The sequence below is a fragment of the Procambarus clarkii genome, chromosome 52 (genome assembly GCF_040958095.1).
Source record: "Procambarus clarkii isolate CNS0578487 chromosome 52, FALCON_Pclarkii_2.0, whole genome shotgun sequence".
NCBI lineage: Eukaryota > Metazoa > Arthropoda > Malacostraca > Decapoda > Cambaridae > Procambarus > Procambarus clarkii.
The window spans coordinates 36,063,801-36,086,863 of record NC_091201.1 but is presented as its reverse complement, the minus strand read 5'-3'; positions in this window follow the sequence as shown (position 1 = coordinate 36,086,863).

Sequence of the window (23,063 nt, the reverse complement as noted above, 5' to 3'; positions counted from 1 at the left end):
TAAGATATTAAAAAGGGGAGAAGTTCTGTTTTTATTGCATATATCGACGTTTCAGCCGGAATAGAGCGTTTTTCGTGTACATTTTCCATAGGTAATATAAACGGAAAATCAGGAACATTTTAGTTAATGCTAATGAAAACACATTGTTTTTTATCATTTGTATTGAAAACAACATTGTCATATTTCTTTTCTTGGATCTAAATAATACGAAACTCGCTCCATGATTTGAAGTTAAAATCCTCAAATATTGTATAATAGTGACTTTTTCACGTTAATCATGTAGTTTGATTATACGTAAATATATTCATTTTTACCAATATTTCGATACTATTTCATGCAGTCTCACGATATGTGATTTGGCTTTCAAATCTCAGAATGTCGCATAATATTGCATTTTAAGCATGTTTTCTCGCATTTTGTTTCGTACGAAAAATCGTCTAATTTAGCAATATTTTGACGTTTCTCATCCACTTTTCCTCTATGTGATTTAAGGAAAATATCATCGAATTAGGCAATATTTTGCCGTTTTTCCACGTTTTTGTGAATTTTCAGTCTATGGGTATTAATTCATTATATATACGATAAAAATGATGCAAACACATAATTGATTAGATAATAACCTTAAATACTTCATTTTCAATCATCTATTTGTTTCTCGTTAAAATACTGTGTAAGATATTGAAAAGGGGAGAAGTTCGGTTTTTATTGCATATATCGACGTTTCAGCCGGATTAGAGCGGTTTTACGTGTACATCTTCCATCGGTAATATAAACGGAAAATCAAGAACATTTTAGTTAATTCTAATAGTGAAAACCCTCATATATGGTAAAATAGTGACTTTTTTCACGTTTTTTATGTAGTGTGATTTTACGTAAATATATACGTTTTTACCAATATTTCTATACTATTTCATGTAGTATTACGATATGTGATTTGGCCTTCAAATCTTAGAATTTCGCATAATATTGCATTTTAAGCAAGTTTTCTTGCATTTTGTTTTGTACGAAAAATCGTCGAATTTAGCAATATTTTGACGTTTATCATCTCCTTTTCCTTTATGTGATTTAAACCAAATATCATCGAATTAGGCAATATTTTGCCGTTTTTCCACGTTTTTGTGAATTTTCAGTCTATGGGTATTATTCATTATATATACGAAAAAAATTATGCAAACACATAATTGATTAGATAATAACCTTAAATACTTCATTTTCAATCATCTATTTGTTTGTCGTTAAAATACTGTGTAAGATATTGAAAAGGGGAGAAGTTCGGTTTTTATTGCATATATCGACGTTTCAGCCGGATTAGAGCGGTTTTACGTGTACATCTTCCATCGGTAATATAAACCGAAAGTCAAGAACATTTTAGATAATGCTAATGAAAACACACTGTTTTTTTATCATTTGTATTGGAAACAACATTGTCATATGACTTTAATTAGATCTAAATAATACGAAACCTCGCTCTATGATTTGAAGTTAAAACCCTCATATATGGTAAAATAGTGAACTTTTTCACGTTTTTCATGTGTGATTTTACGTAAAAATATACGTTTTTACCAATATTTCGATACTATTTCATGTAGTATCACGATATGTGATTTGGCCTTCAAATCTCAGAATTTCGCATAATATTGCAATTTAAGCAAGTTTTCTTGCATTTTGTTTTGTACGAAAAATCGTCGAATTTAGCAATATTTTGACGTTTATCATCTCCTTTTCCTTTATGTGATTTAAACAAAATATCATCGAATTAGGCAATATTTTGCCGTTTTTCCTCGTTTTTGTGAATTTTCAGTTTATGTGTTTAATTCATTATATATACGATAAAAATGATGCAAACACATAATTGATTAGATAGTAACCTTAAATACTTCATTTTCAATCAACTATTTGTTTCTCGTTAAAATACTGAGTAAGATATTAAAAAGGGGAGAAGTTCTGTTTTTATTGCATATATCGACGTTTCAGCCGGAATAGAACGTTTTTCGTGTACATTTTCCATAGGTAATATAAACGGAAAATCAAGAACATTTTAGTTAATGCTAATGAAAACACATTGTTTTTTATCATTTGTATTGAAAACAACATTGTCATATTTCTTTTCTTGGATCTAAATAATACGAAACTCGCTCCATGATTTGAAGTTAAAATCCTCAAATATTGTATAATAGTGACGTTTTCACGTTAATCATGTAGTTTGATATTACGTAAATATATTCATTTTTACCAATATTTCGATACTATTTCATGTAGTCTCACGATATGTGATTTGGCTTTCAAATCTCAGAATGTCGCATAATATTGCATTTTAAGCATGTTTTCTCGCATTTTGTTTCGTACGAAAAATCGTCTAATTTAGCAATATTTTGACGTTTCTCATCCACTTTTCCTCTATGTGATTTAAACAAAATATCATCGAATTAGGCAATATTTTGCCGTTTTTCCACGTTTTTGTGAATTTTCAGTCTATGGGTATTAATTCATTATATATACGATAAAAATGATGCAAACACATAATTGATTAGATAATAACCTTAAATACTTCATTTTCAATCATCTATTTGTTTCTCGTTAAAATACTGTGTAAGATATTGAAAAGGGGAGAAGTTCGGTTTTTATTGCATATATCGACGTTTCAGCCATATTAGAGCGGTTTTACGTGTACATCTTCCATCGATAATATAAACGGAAAATCAAGAACATTTTAGTTAATGCTAATGAAAACATATTGTTTTTTATCATTTGTTTTGGAAACAACATTGTCATATGTCTTTTCTTAGATCTAAATAATACGAAACCTCGCTCTATGATTTGAAGTTAAAACCCTCATATATGGTAAAATAGTGACTTTTTTCACGTTTTTCATGTAGTGTGATTTTACGTAAATATATACGTTTTTACCAATATTTCGATACTATTTCATTTAGTATTACGATATGTGATTTGGCCTTCAAATTTCAGAATTTCGCATAATATTGCATTTTAAGCAAGTTTTCTTGCATTTTGTTTTGTACGAAAAATCGTCGAATTTAGCAATATTTTGACGTTTATCATCTCCTTTTTCTTTATGTGATTTAAACAAAATATCATCGAATTAGGCAATATTTTGCCGTTTTTCCACGTTTTTGTGAATTTTCAGTCTATGGGTATTATTCATTATATATACGAAAAAAATGATGCAAACACATAATTGATTAGATAATAACCATAAATACTTCATTTTCAATCATCTATTTGTTTCTCGTTAAAATACTGTGTAAGATATTGAAAAGGGGAGAAGTTCGGTTTTTATTGCATATATCGACGTTTCAGCCGGATTAGAGCGGTTTTACGTGTACATCTTCCATCGGTAATATAAACCGAAAGTCAAGAACATTTTAGTTAATGCTAATGAAAACACACTGTTTTTTTATCATTTGTATTGGAAACAACATTGTCATATGACTTTAATTAGATCTAAATAATACGAAACCTCGCTCTATGATTTGAAGTCAAAACCCTCATATATGGTAAAATAGTGAACTTTTTCACGTTTTTTATGTGTGATTTTACGTAAAAATATACGTTTTTACCAATATTTCGATACTATTTCATGTAGTATCACGATATGTGATTTGGCCTTCAAATCTCAGATTTTCGCATAATATTGCAATTTAAGCAAGTTTTCTTGCATTTTGTTTTGTACGAAAAATCGTCGAATTTAGCAATATTTTGACGTTTATCATCTCCTTTTCCTTTATGTGATTTAAACAAAATATGATCGAATTAGGCAATACTTTGCCGTTTTTCAACGTTTTTGTGAATTTTCAGTCTATGGGTATTAATTCAATATATATACGATAAAAATGATGCAAACACATAATTGATTAGATAATAACCTTAAATACTTCATTTTCAATCATCTATTTGTTTCTCGTTAAAATACTGTGTAAGATATTGAAAAGGGGAGAAGTTCGGTTTTTATTGCATATATCGACGTTTCAGCCGGATTAGAGCGGTTTTACGTGTACATCTTCCATCGGCAATATAAACGGAAAATCAAGAACATTTTAGTTTATTCTAATGAAAACACATTGTTTTTTATCATTTGTATTGAAAACAACATTGTCATATATCTTTTCTTGGATCTAAATAATACGAAACTTCGCTCTATGATTTGAAGTTAAAATCCTCAAATATTGTATAATAGTGACTTTTTCGTATTAATCATGTAGATTGATATTACGTAAATATATTCATTTTTACCAATATTTCGATACTATTTCATGTAGTATCACGATATGTGATTTAGCCTTCAAATCTCAGAATTTCGCATAATATTGCATTTTAAGCAAGTTTTCTTGCATTTTGTTTCGTACGAAAAATCATCGAATTTAGCAATATTTTGACGTTTATCATCCACTTTTCCTCTATGTGATTTAAACAAAATATCATCGAATTAGGCAATATTTTGCCGTTTTTCCACGTTTTTGTGAATTTTCAGTTTATGGGTTTAATTCATTATATATACGATAAAAATAATGCAAACACATAATTGATTAGATAATAACCTTAAATACTTCATTTTCAATCATCTATTTGTTTCTCGTTAAAATACTGTGTAAGATATTGAAAAGGGGAGAAGTTCGGTTTTATTGCATATATCGACGTTTCAGCCGGATTAGAGCGGTTTTACGTGTACATCTTCCATCGGTAAAATAAACGGAAAATCAAGAACATTTTAGTTAATGCTAATGAAAACACATTGTTTTTTATCATTTGTATTGGAAACATAATTGTCATATGTCTTTTCTTGGATCTAAATAATGCGAAACCTCGCTCTATGATTTGAAGTTAAAATCCTCATATATGGTAAAATAGTGACTTTTTTCACGTTTTTCATGTTGTGTGATTTTACGTAAATATATACGTTTTTACCAATATTTCGATACTATTTCATGTAGTATCACGATATGTGATTTGGCCTTCAAATCTCAGAATTTCGCATAATATTGCATTTTAAGCAAGTTTTCTTGCATTTTGTTTTGTACGAAAAATCGTCGAATTTAGCAATATTTTGACGTTTATCATCTCCTTTTCCTTTATGTGATTTAAACAAAATATCATCGAATTAGGCAATATTTTGCCGTTTTTCCACGTTTTTGTGAATTTTCAGTTTATGGGTTTAATTCATTATATATACGATAAAAATGATGCAAACACATAATTGATTAGATAGTAACCTTAAATACTTCATTTTCAATCAACTATTTGTTTCTCGTTAAAATACCGAGTAAGATATTAAAAAGGGGAGAAGTTCTGTTTTTATTGCATATATCGACGTTTCAGCCGGAATAGAGCGTTTTTCGTGTACATTTTCCATAGGTAATATAAACGGAAAATCAGGAACATTTTAGTTAATGCTAATGAAAACACATTGTTTTTTATCATTTGTATTGAAAACAACATTGTCATATTTCTTTTCTTGGATCTAAATAATACGAAACTCGCTCCATGATTTGAAGTTAAAATCCTCAAATATTGTATAATAGTGACTTTTTCACGTTAATCATGTAGTTTGATATTACGTAAATATATTCATTTTTACCAATATTTCGATACTATTTCATGTAGTCTCACGATATGTGATTTGGCTTTCAAATCTCAGAATGTCGCATAATATTGCATTTTAAGCATGTTTTCTCGCATTTTGTTTCGTACGAAAAATCGTCTAATTTAGCAATATTTTGACGTTTCTCATCCACTTTTCCTCTGTGTGATTTAAACAAAATATCATCGAATTAGGCAATATTTTGCCGTTTTTCCACGTTTTTGTGAATTTTCAGTCTATGGGTATTAATTCATTATATATACGATAAAAATGATGCAAACACATAATTAATTAGATAATTACCTTAAATACTTCATTTTCAATCATCTATTTGTTTCTCGTTAAAATAGTGTGTAAGATATTGAAAAGGGGAGAAGTTCGGTTTTTATTGCATATATCGACGATTCAGCCGGATTAGAGCGGTTTTACGTGTACATCTTCCATCGATAATATAAACGGAAAATCAAGAACATTTTAGTTAATGCTAATGAAAACATATTGTTTTTTATCATTTGTTTTGGAAACAACATTGTCATATGTCTTTTCTTAGATCTAAATAATACGAAACCTCGCTCTATGATTTGAAGTTAAAACCCTCATATATAGTAAAATAGTGACTTTTTCACGTTTTTCATGTAGTGTGATTTTACGTAAATATATACGTTTTTACCAATATTTCGATACTATTTCATGTAGTATTACGATATGTGATTTGGCCTTCAAATTTCAGAATTTCGCATAATATTGCATTTTAAGCAAGTTTTCTTGCATTTTGTTTTGTACGAAAAATCGTCGAATTTAGCAATTTTTTGACGTTTATCATCTCCTTTTCCTTTATGTGATTTAAACAAAATATCATCGAATTAGGCAATATTTTGCCGTTTTTCCACGTTTTTGTGAATTTTCAGTCTATGGGTATTATTCATTATATATACGAAAAAAATGATGCAAACACATAATTGATTAGATAATAACCTTAAATACTTCATTTTCAATCATCTATTTGTTTCTCGTTAAAATACTGTGTAAGATATTGAAAAGGGGAGAAGTTCGGTTTTTATTGCATATATCGACGTTTCAGCCGGATTAGAGCGGTTTTACGTGTACATCTTCCATCGGTAATATAAACCGAAAGTCAAGAACATTTTAGTTAATACTAATGAAAACACACAAAAAATCATAAAAAATGATTTTTTTATCATTTGTATTGGAAACAACATTGTCATATGACTTTAATTAGATCTAAATAATACGAAACCTCGCTCTATGATTTGAAGTTAAAACCCTCATATATGGTAAAATAGTGAACTTTTTCACGTTTTTTATGTGTGATTTTGCGTAAAAATATACGTTTTTACCAATATTTCGATACTATTTCATGTAGTATCACGATATGTGATTTGGCCTTCAAATCTCAGAATTTCGCATAATATTGCAATTTAAGCAAGTTTTCTTGCATTTTGTTTTGTACGAAAAATCGTCGAATTTAGCAATATTTTGACGTTTATCATCTCCTTTTCCTTTATGTGATTTAAACAAAATATGATCGAATTAGGCAATACTTTGCCGTTTTTCAACGTTTTTGTGAATTTTCAGTCTATGGGTATTAATTCATTATATATACGATAAAAATGATGCAAACACATAATTGATTAGATAATAACCTTAAATACTTCATTTTCAATCATCTATTTGTTTCTCGTTAAAATACTGTGTAAGATATTGAAAAGGGGAGAAGTTCGGTTTTATTGCATATATCGACGTTTCAGCCGGATTAGATCGGTTTTACGTGAACATCTGCCATCGGTAAAATAAACGGAAAATCAAGAACATTTTAGTTAATGCTAATGAAAACACATTGTTTTTTATCATTTGTATTGGAAACATCATTGTCATATGTCTTTTCTTGGATCTAAATAATACGAAACCTCGCTCTATGATTTGAAGTTAAAACCCTCATATATGGTAAAATAGTGACTTTTTTCACGTTTTTCATGCAGTGTGATTTTACGTATATATATACGTTTTTACCAATATTTCGATACTATTTCATGTAGTATGACGATATGTGATTTGGTCTTCAAATCTCAGAATTTCGCATAATATTGCATTTTAAGCAAGTTTTCTTGCATTTTGTTTCGTACGAAAAATCATCGAATTTAGCAATATTTTGACGTTTATCATCCACTTTTCCTCTATGTGCTTTAAACAAAATATCATCGAATTAGGCAATATTTTGCCGTTTTTCCACGTTTTTGTGAATTTTCAGTTTATGGTTTAATTCATTATATATACGATAAAATGATGCAAACACATAATTGATTAGATAATAACCTTAAATACTTCATTTTCAATCATCTATTTGTTTCTCGATAAAATACTGTGTAAGATATTGAAAAGGGGAGAAGTTCGGTTTTAATTGCATATATCGACGTTTCAGCCGGATTAGAGCGGTTTTACGTGTACATCTTCCATCGATAATATAAACGGAAAATCAAGAACATTTTAGTTAATGCTAATGAAAACATATTGTTTTTTATCATTTGTTTTGGAAACAACATTGTCATATGTCTTTTCTTAGATCTAAATAATACGAAACCTCGCTCTATGATTTGAAGTTAAAACCCTCATATATGGTAAAATAGTGACTTTTTTCACGTTTTTCATGTAGTGTGATTTTACGTAAATATATACGTTTTTACCAATATTTCGATACTATTTCATTTAGTATTACGATATGTGATTTGGCCTTCAAATTTCAGAATTTCGCATAATATTGCATTTTAAGCAAGTTTTCTTGCATTTTGTTTTGTACGAAAAATCGTCGAATTTAGCAATATTTTGACGTTTATCATCTCCTTTTCCTTTATGTGATTTAAACAAAATATCATCGAATTAGGCAATATTTTGCCGTTTTTCCACGTTTTTGTGAATTTTCAGTCTATGGGTATTATTCATTATATATACGAAAAAAATGATGCAAACACATAATTGATTAGATAATAACCTTAAATACTTCATTTTCAATCATCTATTTGTTTCTCGTTAAAATACTGTGTAAGATATTGAAAAGGGGAGAAGTTCGGTTTTTATTGCATATATCGACGTTTCAGCCGGATTAGAGCGGTTTTACGTGTACATCTTCCATCGGTAATATAAACCGAAAGTCAAGAACATTTTAGTTAATGCTAATGAAAACACACTGTTTTTTTATCATTTGTATTGGAAACAACATTGTCATATGACTTTAATTAGATCTAAATAATACGAAACCTCGCTCTATGATTTGAAGTCAAAACCCTCATATATGGTAAAATAGTGAACTTTTTCACGTTTTTTATGTGTGATTTTACGTAAAAATATACGTTTTTACCAATATTTCGATACTATTTCATGTAGTATCACGATATGTGATTTGGCCTTCAAATCTCAGAATTTCGCATAATATTGCAATTTAAGCAAGTTTTCTTGCATTTTGTTTTGTACGAAAAATCGTCGAATTTAGCAATATTTTGACGTTTATCATCTCCTTTTCCTTTATGTGATTTAAACAAAATATGATCGAATTAGGCAATACTTTGCCGTTTTTCAACGTTTTTGTGAATTTTCAGTCTATGGGTATTAATTCATTATATATACGATAAAAATGATGCAAACACATAATTGATTAGATAATAAGCTTAAATACTTCATTTTCAATCATCTATTTGTTTCTCGTTAAAATACTGTGTAAGATATTGAAAAGGGGAGAAGTTCGGTTTTTATTGCATATATCGACGTTTCAGCCGGATTAGAGCGGTTTTACGTGTACATCTTCCATCGATAATATAAACGGAAAATCAAGAACATTTTAGTTAATGCTAATGAAAACATATTGTTTTTTATCATTTGTTTTGGAAACAACATTGTCATATGTCTTTTCTTAGATCTAAATAATACGAAACCTCGCTCTATGATTTGAAGTTAAAACCCTCATATATGGTAAAATAGTGACTTTTTTCACGTTTTTCATGCAGTGTGATTTTACGTAAATATATACGTTTTTACCAATATTTCGATACTATTTCATGTAGTATTACGATATGTGATTTGGCCTTCAAATTTCAGAATTTCGCATAATATTGCATATTAAGCAAGTTTTCTTGCATTTTGTTTTGTACGAAAAATCGTCGAATTTAGCAATATTTTGACGTTTATCATCTCCTTTTCCTTTATGTGATTTAAACAAAATATCATCGAATTAGGCAATATTTGGCGTTTTTCCACGTTTTTGTGAATTTTCAGTCTATGGGTATTATTCATTATATATACGAAAAAAATGATGCAAACACATAATTGATTAGATAATAACCTTAAATACTTCATTTTCAATCATCTATTTGTTTCTCGTTAAAATACTGTGTAAGATATTGAAAAGGGGAGAAGTTCGGTTTTTATTGCATATATCGACGTTTCAGCCGGATTAGAGCGGTTTTACGTGTCTTCCATCGGTAATATAAACCGAAAGTCAAGAACATTTTAGTTAATGAAAACACACTGTTTTTTTATCATTTGTATTGGAAACAACATTGTCATATGACTTTAATTAGATCTAAATAATACGAAACCTCGCTCTATGATTTGAAGTTAAAACCCTCATATATGGTAAAATAGTGAACTTTTTCACGTTTTTTATGTGTGATTTTACGTAAAAATATACGTTTTTACCAATATTTCGATACTATTTCATGTAGTATCACGATATGTGATTTGGCCTTCAAATCTCAGAATTTCGCATAATATTGCAATTTAAGCAAGTTTTCTTGCATTTTGTTTTGTACGAAAAATCGTCGAATTTAGCAATATTTTGACGTTTATCATCTCCTTTTCCTTTATGTGATTTAAACAAAATATGATCGAATTAGGCAATACTTTGCCGTTTTTCAACGTTTTTGTGAATTTTCAGTCTATGGGTATTAATTCATTATATATACGATAAAAATGATGCAAACACATAATTGATTAGATAATAACCTTAAATACTTCATTTTCAATCATCTATTTGTTTCTCGTTAAAATACTGTGTAAGATATTGAAAAGGGGAGAAGTTCGGTTTTATTGCATATATCGACGTTTCAGCCGGATTAGAGCGGTTTTACGTGAACATCTTCCATCGGTAAAATAAACGGAAAATCAAGAACATTTTAGTTAATGCTAATGAAAACACATTGTTTTTTATCATTTGTATTGGAAACATCATTGTCATATGTCTTTTCTTGGATCTAAATAATACGAAACCTCCCTCTATGATTTGAAGTTAAAACCCTCATATATGGTAAAATAGTGACTTTTTTCGCGTTTTTCATGCAGTGTGATTTTACGTATATATATATACGTTTTTACCAATATTTCGATACTATTTCATGTAGTATGACGATATGTGATTTGGTCTTCAAATCTCAGAATTTCGCATAATATTGCATTTTAAGCAAGTTTTCTTGCATTTTGTTTCGTACGAAAAATCATCGAATTTAGCAATATTTTGACGTTTATCATCCACTTTTCCTCTATGTGCTTTAAACAAAATATCATCGAATTAGGCAATATTTTGCCGTTTTTCCACGTTTTTGTGAATTTTCAGTTTATGGTTTAATTCATTATATATACGATAAAAATGATGCAAACACATAATTGATTAGATAATAACCTTAAATACTTCATTTTCAATCATCTATTTGTTTCTCGTTAAAATACTGTGTAAGATATTGAAAAGGGGAGAAGTTCGGTTTTTATTGCATATATCGACGTTTCAGCTTTATTAGAGCGGTTTTACGTGTACATCTTCCATCGGTAATATAAACGGAAAATCAAGAACATTTTAGTTAATGCTAATGAAAACACATTGTTTTTTATCATTTGTATTGAAAACAACATTGTCATATATCTTTTCTTGGATCTAAATAATACGAAACTTCGCTCTATGATTTGAAGTTAAAATCCTCAAATATTGTATAATAGTGACTTTTTCGTATTAATCATGTAGTTTGATATTACGTAAATATATTCATTTTTACCAATATTTCGATACTATTTCATGTAGTATCACGATATGTGATTTAGCCTTCAAATCTCAGAATTTCGCATAATATTGCATTTTAAGCAAGTTTTCTTGCATTTTGTTTCGTACGAAAAATCATCGAATTTAGCAATATTTTGACGTTTATCATCCACTTTTCCTCTATGTGATTTAAACAAAATATCATCGAATTAGGCAATATTTTGCCGTTTTTCCACGTTTTTGTGAATTTTCAGTCTATGGGTATTAATTCATTATATATACGATAAAAATGATGCAAACACATAATTGATTAGATAATAACCTTAAATACTTCATTTTCAATCATCTATTTGTTTCTCGTTAAAATAGTGTGTAAGATATTGAAAAGGGGAGAAGTTCGGTTTTTATTGCATATATCGACGATTCAGCCGGATTAGAGCGGTTTTACGTGTACATCTTCCATCGGTAATATAAACGGAAAATCAAGAACATTTTAGTTAATGCTAATGAAAACACATTGTTTTTTATCATTTGTATTGGAAACATAATTGTCATATGTCTTTTCTTGGATCTAAATAATGCGAAACCTCGCTCTATGATTTGAAGTTAAAATCCTCATATATGGTAAAATAGTGACTTCTTTCACGTTTTTCATGTTGTGTGATTTTACGTAAATATATACGTTTTTACCAATATTTCGATACTATTTCATGTAGTATCACGATATGTGATTTGGCCTTCAAATCTCAGAATTTCGCATAATATTGCATTTTAAGCAAGTTTTCAAGCATTTTGTTTTGTACGAAAAATCGTCGAATTTAGCAATATTTTGACGTTTATCATCTCCTTTTCCTTTATGTGATTTAAACAAAATATCATCGAATTAGGCAATATTTTGCCGTTTTTCCACGTTTTTGTGAATTTTCAGTTTATGGGTTTAATTCATTATATATACGATAAAAATGATGCAAACACATAATTGATTAGATAGTAACCTTAAATACTTCATTTTCAATCAACTATTTGTTTCTCGTTAAAATACCGAGTAAGATATTAAAAAGGGGAGAAGTTCTGTTTTTATTGCATATATCGACGTTTCAGCCGGAATAGAGCGTTTTTCGTGTACATTTTCCATAGGTAATATAAACGGAAAATCAGGAACATTTTAGTTAATGCTAATGAAAACACATTGTTTTTTATCATTTGTATTGAAAACAACATTGTCATATTTCTTTTCTTGGATCTAAATAATACGAAACTCGCTACATGATTTGAAGTTAAAATCCTCAAATATTGTATAATAGTTACTTTTTCACGTTAATCATGTAGTTTGATATTACGTAAATATATTCATTTTTACCAATATTTCGATACTATTTCATGTAGTCTCACGATATGTGATTTGGCTTTCAAATCTCAGAATGTCGCATAATATTGCATTTTAAGCATGTTTTCTCGCATTTTGTTTCGTACGAAAAATCGTCTAATTTAGCAATATTTTGACGTTTCTCATCCACTTTTCCTCTATGTGATTTAAACAAAATATCATCGAATTAGGCAATATTTTGCCGTTTTTCCACGTTTTTGTGAATTTTCAGTCTATGGGTATTATTCATTATATATACGAAAAAAATGATGCAAACACATAATTGATTAGATAATAACCTTAAATACTTCATTTTCAATCATCTATTTGTTTCTCGTTAAAATACTGTGTAAGATATTGAAAAGGGGAGAAGTTCGGTTTTTATTGCATATATCGACGTTTCAGCCGGATTAGAGCGGTTTTACGTGTCTTCCATCGGTATTATAAACCGAAAGTCAAGAACATTTTAGTTAATGCTAATGAAAACACACTGTTTTTTTATCATTTGTATTGGAAACAACATTGTCATATGACTTTAATTAGATCTAAATAATACGAAACCTCGCTCTATGATTTGAAGTTAAAACCCTCATATATGGTAAAATAGTGAACTTTTTCACGTTTTTTATGTGTGATTTTACGTAAAAATATACGTTTTTACCAATATTTCGATACTATTTCATGTAGTATCACGATATGTGATTTGGCCTTCAAATCTCAGAATTTCGCATAATATTGCAATTGAAGCAAGTTTTCTTGCATTTTGTTTTGTACGAAAAATCGTCGAATTTAGCAATATTTTGACGTTTATCATCTCCTTTTCCTTTATGTGATTTAAACAAAATATGATCGAATTAGGCAATACTTTGCCGTTTTTCAACGTTTTTGTGAATTTTCAGTCTATGGGTATTAATTCATTATATATACGATAAAAATGATGCAAACACATAATTGATTAGATAATAACCTTAAATACTTCATTTTCAATCATCTATTTGTTTCTCGTTAAAATACTGTGTAAGATATTGAAAAGGGGAGAAGTTCGGTTTTATTGCATATATCGACGTTTCAGCCGGATTAGAGCGGTTTTACGTGAACATCTTCCATCGGTAAAATAAACGGAAAATCAAGAACATTTTAGTTAATGCTAATGAAAACACATTGTTTTTTATCATTTGTATTGGAAACATCATTGTCATATGTCTTTTCTTGGATCTAAATAATACGAAACCTCCCTCTATGATTTGAAGTTAAAACCCTCATATATGGTAAAATAGTGACTTTTTTCACGTTTTTCATGCAGTGTGATTTTACGTATATATATACGTTTTTACCAATATTTCGATACTATTTCATGTAGTATGACGATATGTGATTTGGTCTTCAAATCTCAGAATTTCGGATAATATTGCATTTTAAGCAAGTTTTCTTGCATTTTGTTTCGTACGAAAAATCATCGAATTTAGCAATATTTTGACGTTTATCGTCCACTTTTCCTCTATGTGCTTTAAACAAAATATCATCGAATTAGGCAATATTTTGCCGTTTTTCCACGTTTTTGTGAATTTTCAGTTTATGGTTTAATTCATTATATATACGATAAAAATGATGCAAACACATAATTGATTAGATAATAACCTTAAATACTTCATTTTCAATCATCTATTTGTTTCTCGTTAAAATACTGTGTAAGATATTGAAAAGGGGAGAAGTTCGGTTTTTATTGCATATATCGACGTTTCAGCTTTATTAGAGCGGTTTTACGTGTACATCTTCCATCGGTAATATAAACGGAAAATCAAGAACATTTTAGTTAATGCTAATGAAAACACATTGTTTTTTATCATTTGTATTGAAAACAACATTGTCATATATCTTTTCTTGGATCTAAATAATACGAAACTTCGCTCTATGATTTGAAGTTAAAATCCTCAAATATTGTATAATAGTGACTTTTTCGTATTAATCATGTAGTTTGATATTACGTAAATATATTCATTTTTACCAATATTTCGATACTATTTCATGTAGTATCACGATATGTGATTTAGCCTTCAAATCTCAGAATTTCGCATAATATTGCATTTTAAGCAAGTTTTCTTGCATTTTGTTTCGTACGAAAAATCATCGAATTTAGCAATATTTTGACGTTTATCATCCACTTTTCCTCTATGTGATTTAAACAAAATATCATCGAATTAGGCAATATTTTGCCGTTTTTCCACGTTTTTGTGAATTTTCAGTTTATGGGTTTAATTCATTATATATACGATAAAAATAATGCAAACACATAATTGATTAGATAATAACCTTAAATACTTCATTTTCAATCATCTATTTGTTTCTCGTTAAAATACTGTGTAAGATATTGAAAAGGGGAGAAGTTCGGTTTTATTGCATATATCGACGTTTCAGCCGGATTAGAGCGGTTTTACGTGTACATCTTCCATTGGTAAAATAAACGGAAAATCAAGAACATTTTAGTTAATGCTAATGAAAACACATTGTTTTTTATCATTTGTATTGGAAACATCATTGTCATATGTCTTTTCTTGGATCTAAATAATGCGAAACCTCGCTCTATGATTTGAAGTTAAAATCCTCATATATGGTAAAATAGTGACTTTTTTCACGTTTTTCATGTTGTGTGATTTTACGTAAATATATACGTTTTTACCAATATTTCGATACTATTTCATGTAGTATCACGATATGTGATTTGGCCTTCAAATCTCAGAATTTCGCATAATATTGCATTTTAAGCAAGTTTTCAAGCATTTTGTTTTGTACGAAAAATCGTCGAATTTAGCAATATTTTGACGTTTATCATCTCCTTTTCCTTTATGTGATTTAAACAAAATATCATCGAATTAGGCAATATTTTGCCGTTTTTCCACGTTTTTGTGAATTTTCAGTTTATGGGTTTAATTCATTATATATACGATAAAAATGATGCAAACACATAATTGATTAGATAGTAACCTTAAATACTTCATTTTCAATCAACTATTTGTTTCTCGTTAAAATACCGAGTAAGATATTAAAAAGGGGAGAAGTTCTGTTTTTATTGCATATATCGACGTTTCAGCCGGAATAGAGCGTTTTTCGTGTACATTTTCCATAGGTAATATAAACGGAAAATCAGGAACATTTTAGTTAATGCTAATGAAAACACATTGTTTTTTATCATTTGTATTGAAAACAACATTGTCATATTTCTTTTCTTGGATCTAAATAATACGAAACTCGCTCCATGATTTGAAGTTAAAATCCTCAAATATTGTATAATAGTGACTTTTTCACGTTAATCATGTAGTTTGATATTACGTAAATATATTCATTTTTACCAATATTTCGATACTATTTCATGTAGTCTCACGATATGTGATTTGGCTTTCAAATCTCAGAATGTCGCATAATATTGCATTTTAAGCATGTTTTCTCGCATTTTGTTTCGTACGAAAAATCGTCTAATTTAGCAATATTTTGACGTTTCTCATCCAATTTTCCTCTATGTGATTTAAACAAAATATCATCGAATTAGGCAATATTTTGCCGTTTTTCCACGTTTTTGTGAATTTTCAGTCTATGGGTATTAATTCATTATATATACGATAAAAATGATGCAAACACATAATTGATTAGATAATAACCTTAAATACTTCATTTTCAATCATCAATTTGTTTCTCGTTAAAATACTGTGTAAGATATTGAAAAGGGGAGAAGTTCGGTTTTTATTGCATATATCGACGATTCAGCCGGATTAGAGCGGTTTTACGTGTACATCTTCCATCGGTAATATAAACGGAAAATCAAGAACATTTTAGTTAATTCTAATGAAAACACATTGTTTTTTATCATTTGTATTGAAAACAACATTGTCATATGTCTTTTCTTAGATCTAAATAATACGAAACCTCGCTCTATGATTTGAAGTTAAAACCCTCATATATGGTAAAATAGTGACTTTTTTCACGTTTTTCATGCAGTGTGATTTTACGTATATATATATATACGTTTTTTATCAATATTTCGATACTATTTCATGTAGTATCACGATATGTGATTTGGTCTTCAAATCTCAGAATTTCGCATAATATTGCATTTTAAGCAAGTTTTCTTGCATTTTGTTTCGTACGAAAAATCATCGAATTTAGCAATATTTTGACGTTTATCATCCACTTTTCCTCTATGTGCTTTAAACAAAATATCATCGAATTAGGCAATATTTTGCCGTTTTTCCACGTTTTTTGTGAATTTTCAGTTTATGGGTTTAATTCATTATATATACGATAAAAATGATTCAAACACATAATTGATTAGATAATAACCTTAAATAGTTCATTTTCAATCATCTATTTGTTTCTCGTTAAAATACTGTGTAAGATATTGAAAAGGGAAGAAGTTCGGTTTTTATTGCATATATCGACGTTTCAGCCGGATTAGAGCGGTTTTACGTGTACATCTTCCATCGATAATATAAACGGAAAATCAAGAACATTTTAGTTAATGCTAATGAAAACATATTGTTTTTTATCATTTGTTTTGGAAACAACATTGTCATATGTCTTTTCTTAGATCTAAATAATACGAAACCTCGCTCTATGATTTGAAGTTAAAACCCTCATATATGGTAAAATCTTTGACTTTTGACTTTTTTCACGTTTTTCATGTAGTGTGATTTTACGTAAATATATACGTTTTTACCAATATTTCGATACTATTTCATGTAGTATTACGATATGTGATTTGGCCTTCAAATTTCAGAATTTCGCATAATATTGCATATTAAGCAAGTTTTCTTGCATTTTGTTTTGTACGAAAAATCGTCGAATTTAGCAATATTTTGACGTTTATCATCTCCTTTTCCTTTATGTGATTTAAACAAAATATCATCGAATTAGGCAATATTTGGCGTTTTTCCACGTTTTTGTGAATTTTCAGTCTATGGGTATTATTCATTATATATACGAAAAAAATGATGCAAACACATAATTGATTAGATAATAACCTTAAATACTTCATTTTCAATCATCTATTTGTTTCTCGTTAAAATACTGTGTAAGATATTGAAAAGGGGAGAAGTTCGGTTTTTATTGCATATATCGACGTTTCAGCCGGATTAGAGCGGTTTTACGTGTCTTCCATCGGTAATATAAACCGAAAGTCAAGAACATTTTAGTTAATGCTAATGAAAACACACTGTTTTTTTATCATTTGTATTGGAAACAACATTGTCATATGACTTTAATTAGATCTAAATAATACGAAACCTCGCTCTATGATTTGAAGTTAAAACCCTCATATATGGTAAAATAGTGAACTTTTTCACGTTTTTTATGTGTGATTTTACGTAAAAATATACGTTTTTACCAATATTTCGATACTATTTCATGTAGTATCACGATATGTGATTTGGCCTTCAAATCTCAGAATTTCGATAATATTGCAATTTAAGCAAGTTTTCTTGCATTTTGTTTTGTACGAAAAATCGTCGAATTTAGCAATATTTTGACGTTTATCATCTCCTTTTCCTTTATGTGATTTAAACAAAATATGATCGAATTAGGCAATACTTTGCCGTTTTTCAACGTTTTTGTGAATTTTCAGTCTATGGGTATTAATTCATTATATATACGATAAAAATGATGCAAACACATAATTGATTAGATAATAACCTTAAATACTTCATTTTCAATCATCTATTTGTTTCTCGTTAAAATACTGTGTAAGATATTGAAAAGGGGAGAAGTTCGGTTTTATTGCATATATCGACGTTTCAGCCGGATTAGAGCGGTTTTACGTGAACATCTTCCATCGGTAAAATAAACGGAAAATCAAGAACATTTTAGTTAATGCTAATGAAAACACATTGTTTTTTATCATTTGTATTGGAAACATCATTGTCATATGTCTTTTCTTGGATCTAAATAATACGAAACCTCCCTCTATGATTTGAAGTTAAAACCCTCATATATGGTAAAATAGTGACTTTTTTCACGTTTTTCATGCAGTGTGATTTTACGTATATATATACGTTTTTACCAATATTTCGATACTATTTCATGTAGTATGACGATATGTGATTTGGTCTTCAAATCTCAGAATTTCGCATAATATTGCATTTTAAGCAAGTTTTCTTGCATTTTGTTTCGTACGAAAAATCATCGAATTTAGCAATATTTTGACGTTTATCATCCACTTTTCCTCTATGTGCTTTAAACAAAATATCATCGAATTAGGCAATATTTTGCCGTTTTTCCACGTTTTTGTGAATTTTCAGTTTATGGTTTAATTCATTATATATACGATAAAAATGATGCAAACACATAATTGATTAGATAATAACCTTAAATACTTCATTTTCAATCATCTATTTGTTTCTCGTTAAAATACTGTGTAAGATATTGAAAAGGGGAGAAGTTCGGTTTTTATTGCATATATCGACGTTTCAGCTTTATTAGAGCGGTTTTACGTGAACATCTTCCATCGGTAATATAAACGGAAAATCAAGAACATTTTAGTTAATGCTAATGAAAACACATTGTTTTTTATCATTTGTATTGAAAACAACATTGTCATATATCTTTTCTTGGATCTAAATAATACGAAACTTCGCTCTATGATTTGAAGTTAAAATCCTCAAATATTGTATAATAGTGACTTTTTCGTATTAATCATGTAGTTTGATATTACGTAAATATATTCATTTTTACCAATATTTCGATACTATTTCATGTAGTATCACGATATGTGATTTAGCCTTCAAATCTCAGAATTTCGCATAATATTGCATTTTAAGCAAGTTTTCTTGCATTTTGTTTCGTACGAAAAATCATCGAATTTAGCAATATTTTGACGTTTATCATCCACTTTTCCTCTATGTGATTTAAACAAAATATCATCGAATTAGGCAATATTTTGCCGTTTTTCCACGTTTTTGTGAATTTTCAGTCTATGGTATTAATTCATTATATATACGATAAAAATGATGCAAACACATAATTGATTAGATAATAACCTTAAATACTTCATTTTCAATCATCTATTTGTTTCTCGTTAAAATAGTGTGTAAGATATTGAAAAGGGGAGAAGTTCGGTTTTTATTGCATATATCGACGATTCAGCCGGATTAGAGCGGTTTTACGTGTACATCTTCCATCGGTAATATAAACGGAAAATCAAGAACATTTTAGTTAATGCTAATGAAAACACATTGTTTTTTATCATTTGTATTGGAAACATAATTGTCATATGTCTTTTCTTGGATCTAAATAATGCGAAACCTCGCTCTATGATTTGAAGTTAAAATCCTCATATATGGTAAAATAGTGACTTTTTTCACGTTTTTCATGTTGTGTGATTTTACGTAAATATATACGTTTTTACCAATATTTCGATACTATTTCATGTAGTATCACGATATGTGATTTGGCCTTCAAATCTCAGAATTTCGCATAATATTGCATTTTAAGCAAGTTTTCAAGCATTTTGTTTTGTACGAAAAATCGTCGAATTTAGCAATATTTTGACGTTTATCATCTCCTTTTCCTTTATGTGATTTAAACAAAATATCATCGAATTAGGCAATATTTTGCCGTTTTTCCACGTTTTTGTGAATTTTCAGTTTATGGGTTTAATTCATTATATATACGATAAAAATGATGCAAACACATAATTGATTAGATAGTAACCTTAAATACTTCATTTTCAATCAACTATTTGTTTCTCGTTAAAATACCGAGTAAGATATTAAAAAGGGGAGAAGTTCTGTTTTTATTGCATATATCGACGTTTCAGCCGGAATAGAGCGTTTTTCGTGTACATTTTCCATAGGTAATATAAACGGAAAATCAGGAACATTTTAGTTAATGCTAATGAAAACACATTGTTTTTTATCATTTGTATTGAAAACAACATTGTCATATTTCTTTTCTTGGATCTAAATAATACGAAACTCGCTCCATGATTTGAAGTTAAAATCCTCAAATATTGTATAATAGTGACTTTTTCACGTTAATCATGTAGTTTGATATTACGTAAATATATTCATTTTTACCAATATTTCGATACTATTTCATGTAGTCTCACGATATGTGATTTGGCTTTCAAATCTCAGAATGTCGCATAATATTGCATTTTAAGCATGTTTTCTCGCATTTTGTTTCGTACGAAAAATCGTCTAATTTAGCAATATTTTGACGTTTCTCATCCACTTTTCCTCTATGTGATTTAAACAAAATATCATCGAATTAGGCAATATTTTGCCGTTTTTCCACGTTTTTGTGAATTTTCAGTCTATGGGTATTATTCATTATATATACGAAAAAAATGATGCAAACACATAATTGATTAGATAATAACCTTAAATACTTCATTTTCAATCATCTATTTGTTTCTCGTTAAAATACTGTGTAAGATATTGAAAAGGGGAGAAGTTCGGTTTTTATTGCATATATCGACGTTTCAGCCGGATTAGAGCGGTTTTACGTGTCTTCCATCGGTAATATAAACCGAAAGTCAAGAACATTTTAGTTAATGCTAATGAAAACACACTGTTTTTTTATCATTTGTATTGGAAACAACATTGTCATATGACTTTAATTAGATCTAAATAATACGAAACCTCGCTCTATGATTTGAAGTTAAAACCCTCATATATGGTAAAATAGTGAACTTTTTCACGTTTTTTATGTGTGATTTTACGTAAAAATATACGTTTTTACCAATATTTCGATACTATTTCATGTAGTATCACGATATGTGATTTGGCCTTCAAATCTCAGAATTTCGCATAATATTGCAATTGAAGCAAGTTTTCTTGCATTTTGTTTTGTACGAAAAATCGTCGAATTTAGCAATATTTTGACGTTTATCATCTCCTTTTCCTTTATGTGATTTAAACAAAATATGATCGAATTAGGCAATACTTTGCCGTTTTTCAACGTTTTTGTGAATTTTCAGTCTATGGGTATTAATTCATTATATATACGATAAAAATGATGCAAACACATAATTGATTAGATAATAACCTTAAATACTTCATTTTCAATCATCTATTTGTTTCTCGTTAAAATACTGTGTAAGATATTGAAAAGGGGAGAAGTTCGGTTTTATTGCATATATCGACGTTTCAGCCGGATTAGAGCGGTTTTACGTGAACATCTTCCATCGGTAAAATAAACGGAAAATCAAGAACATTTTAGTTAATGCTAATGAAAACACATTGTTTTTTATCATTTGTATTGGAAACATCATTGTCATATGTCTTTTCTTGGATCTAAATAATACGAAACCTCCCTCTATGATTTGAAGTTAAAACCCTCATATATGGTAAATTAGTGACTTTTTTCACGTTTTTCATGCAGTGTGATTTTACGTATATATATACGTTTTTACCAATATTTCGATACTATTTCATGTAGTATGACGATATGTGATTTGGTCTTCAAATCTCAGAATTTCGCATAATATTGCATTTTAAGCAAGTTTTCTTGCATTTTGTTTCGTACGAAAAATCATCGAATTTAGCAATATTTTGACGTTTATCGTCCACTTTTCCTCTATGTGCTTTAAACAAAATATCATCGAATTAGGCAATATTTTGCCGTTTTTCCACGTTTTTGTGAATTTTCAGTTTATGGTTTAATTCATTATATATACGATAAAAATGATGCAAACACATAATTGATTAGATAATAACCTTAAATACTTCATTTTCAATCATCTATTTGTTTCTCGTTAAAATACTGTGTAAGATATTGAAAAGGGGAGAAGTTCGGTTTTTATTGCATATATCGACGTTTCAGCTTTATTAGAGCGGTTTTACGTGTACATCTTCCATCGGTAATATAAACGGAAAATCAAGAACATTTTAGTTAATGCTAATGAAAACACATTGTTTTTTATCATTTGTATTGAAAACAACATTGTCATATATCTTTTCTTGGATCTAAATAATACGAAACTTCGCTCTATGATTTGAAGTTAAAATCCTCAAATATTGTATAATAGTGACTTTTTCGTATTAATCATGTAGTTTGATATTACGTAAATATATTCA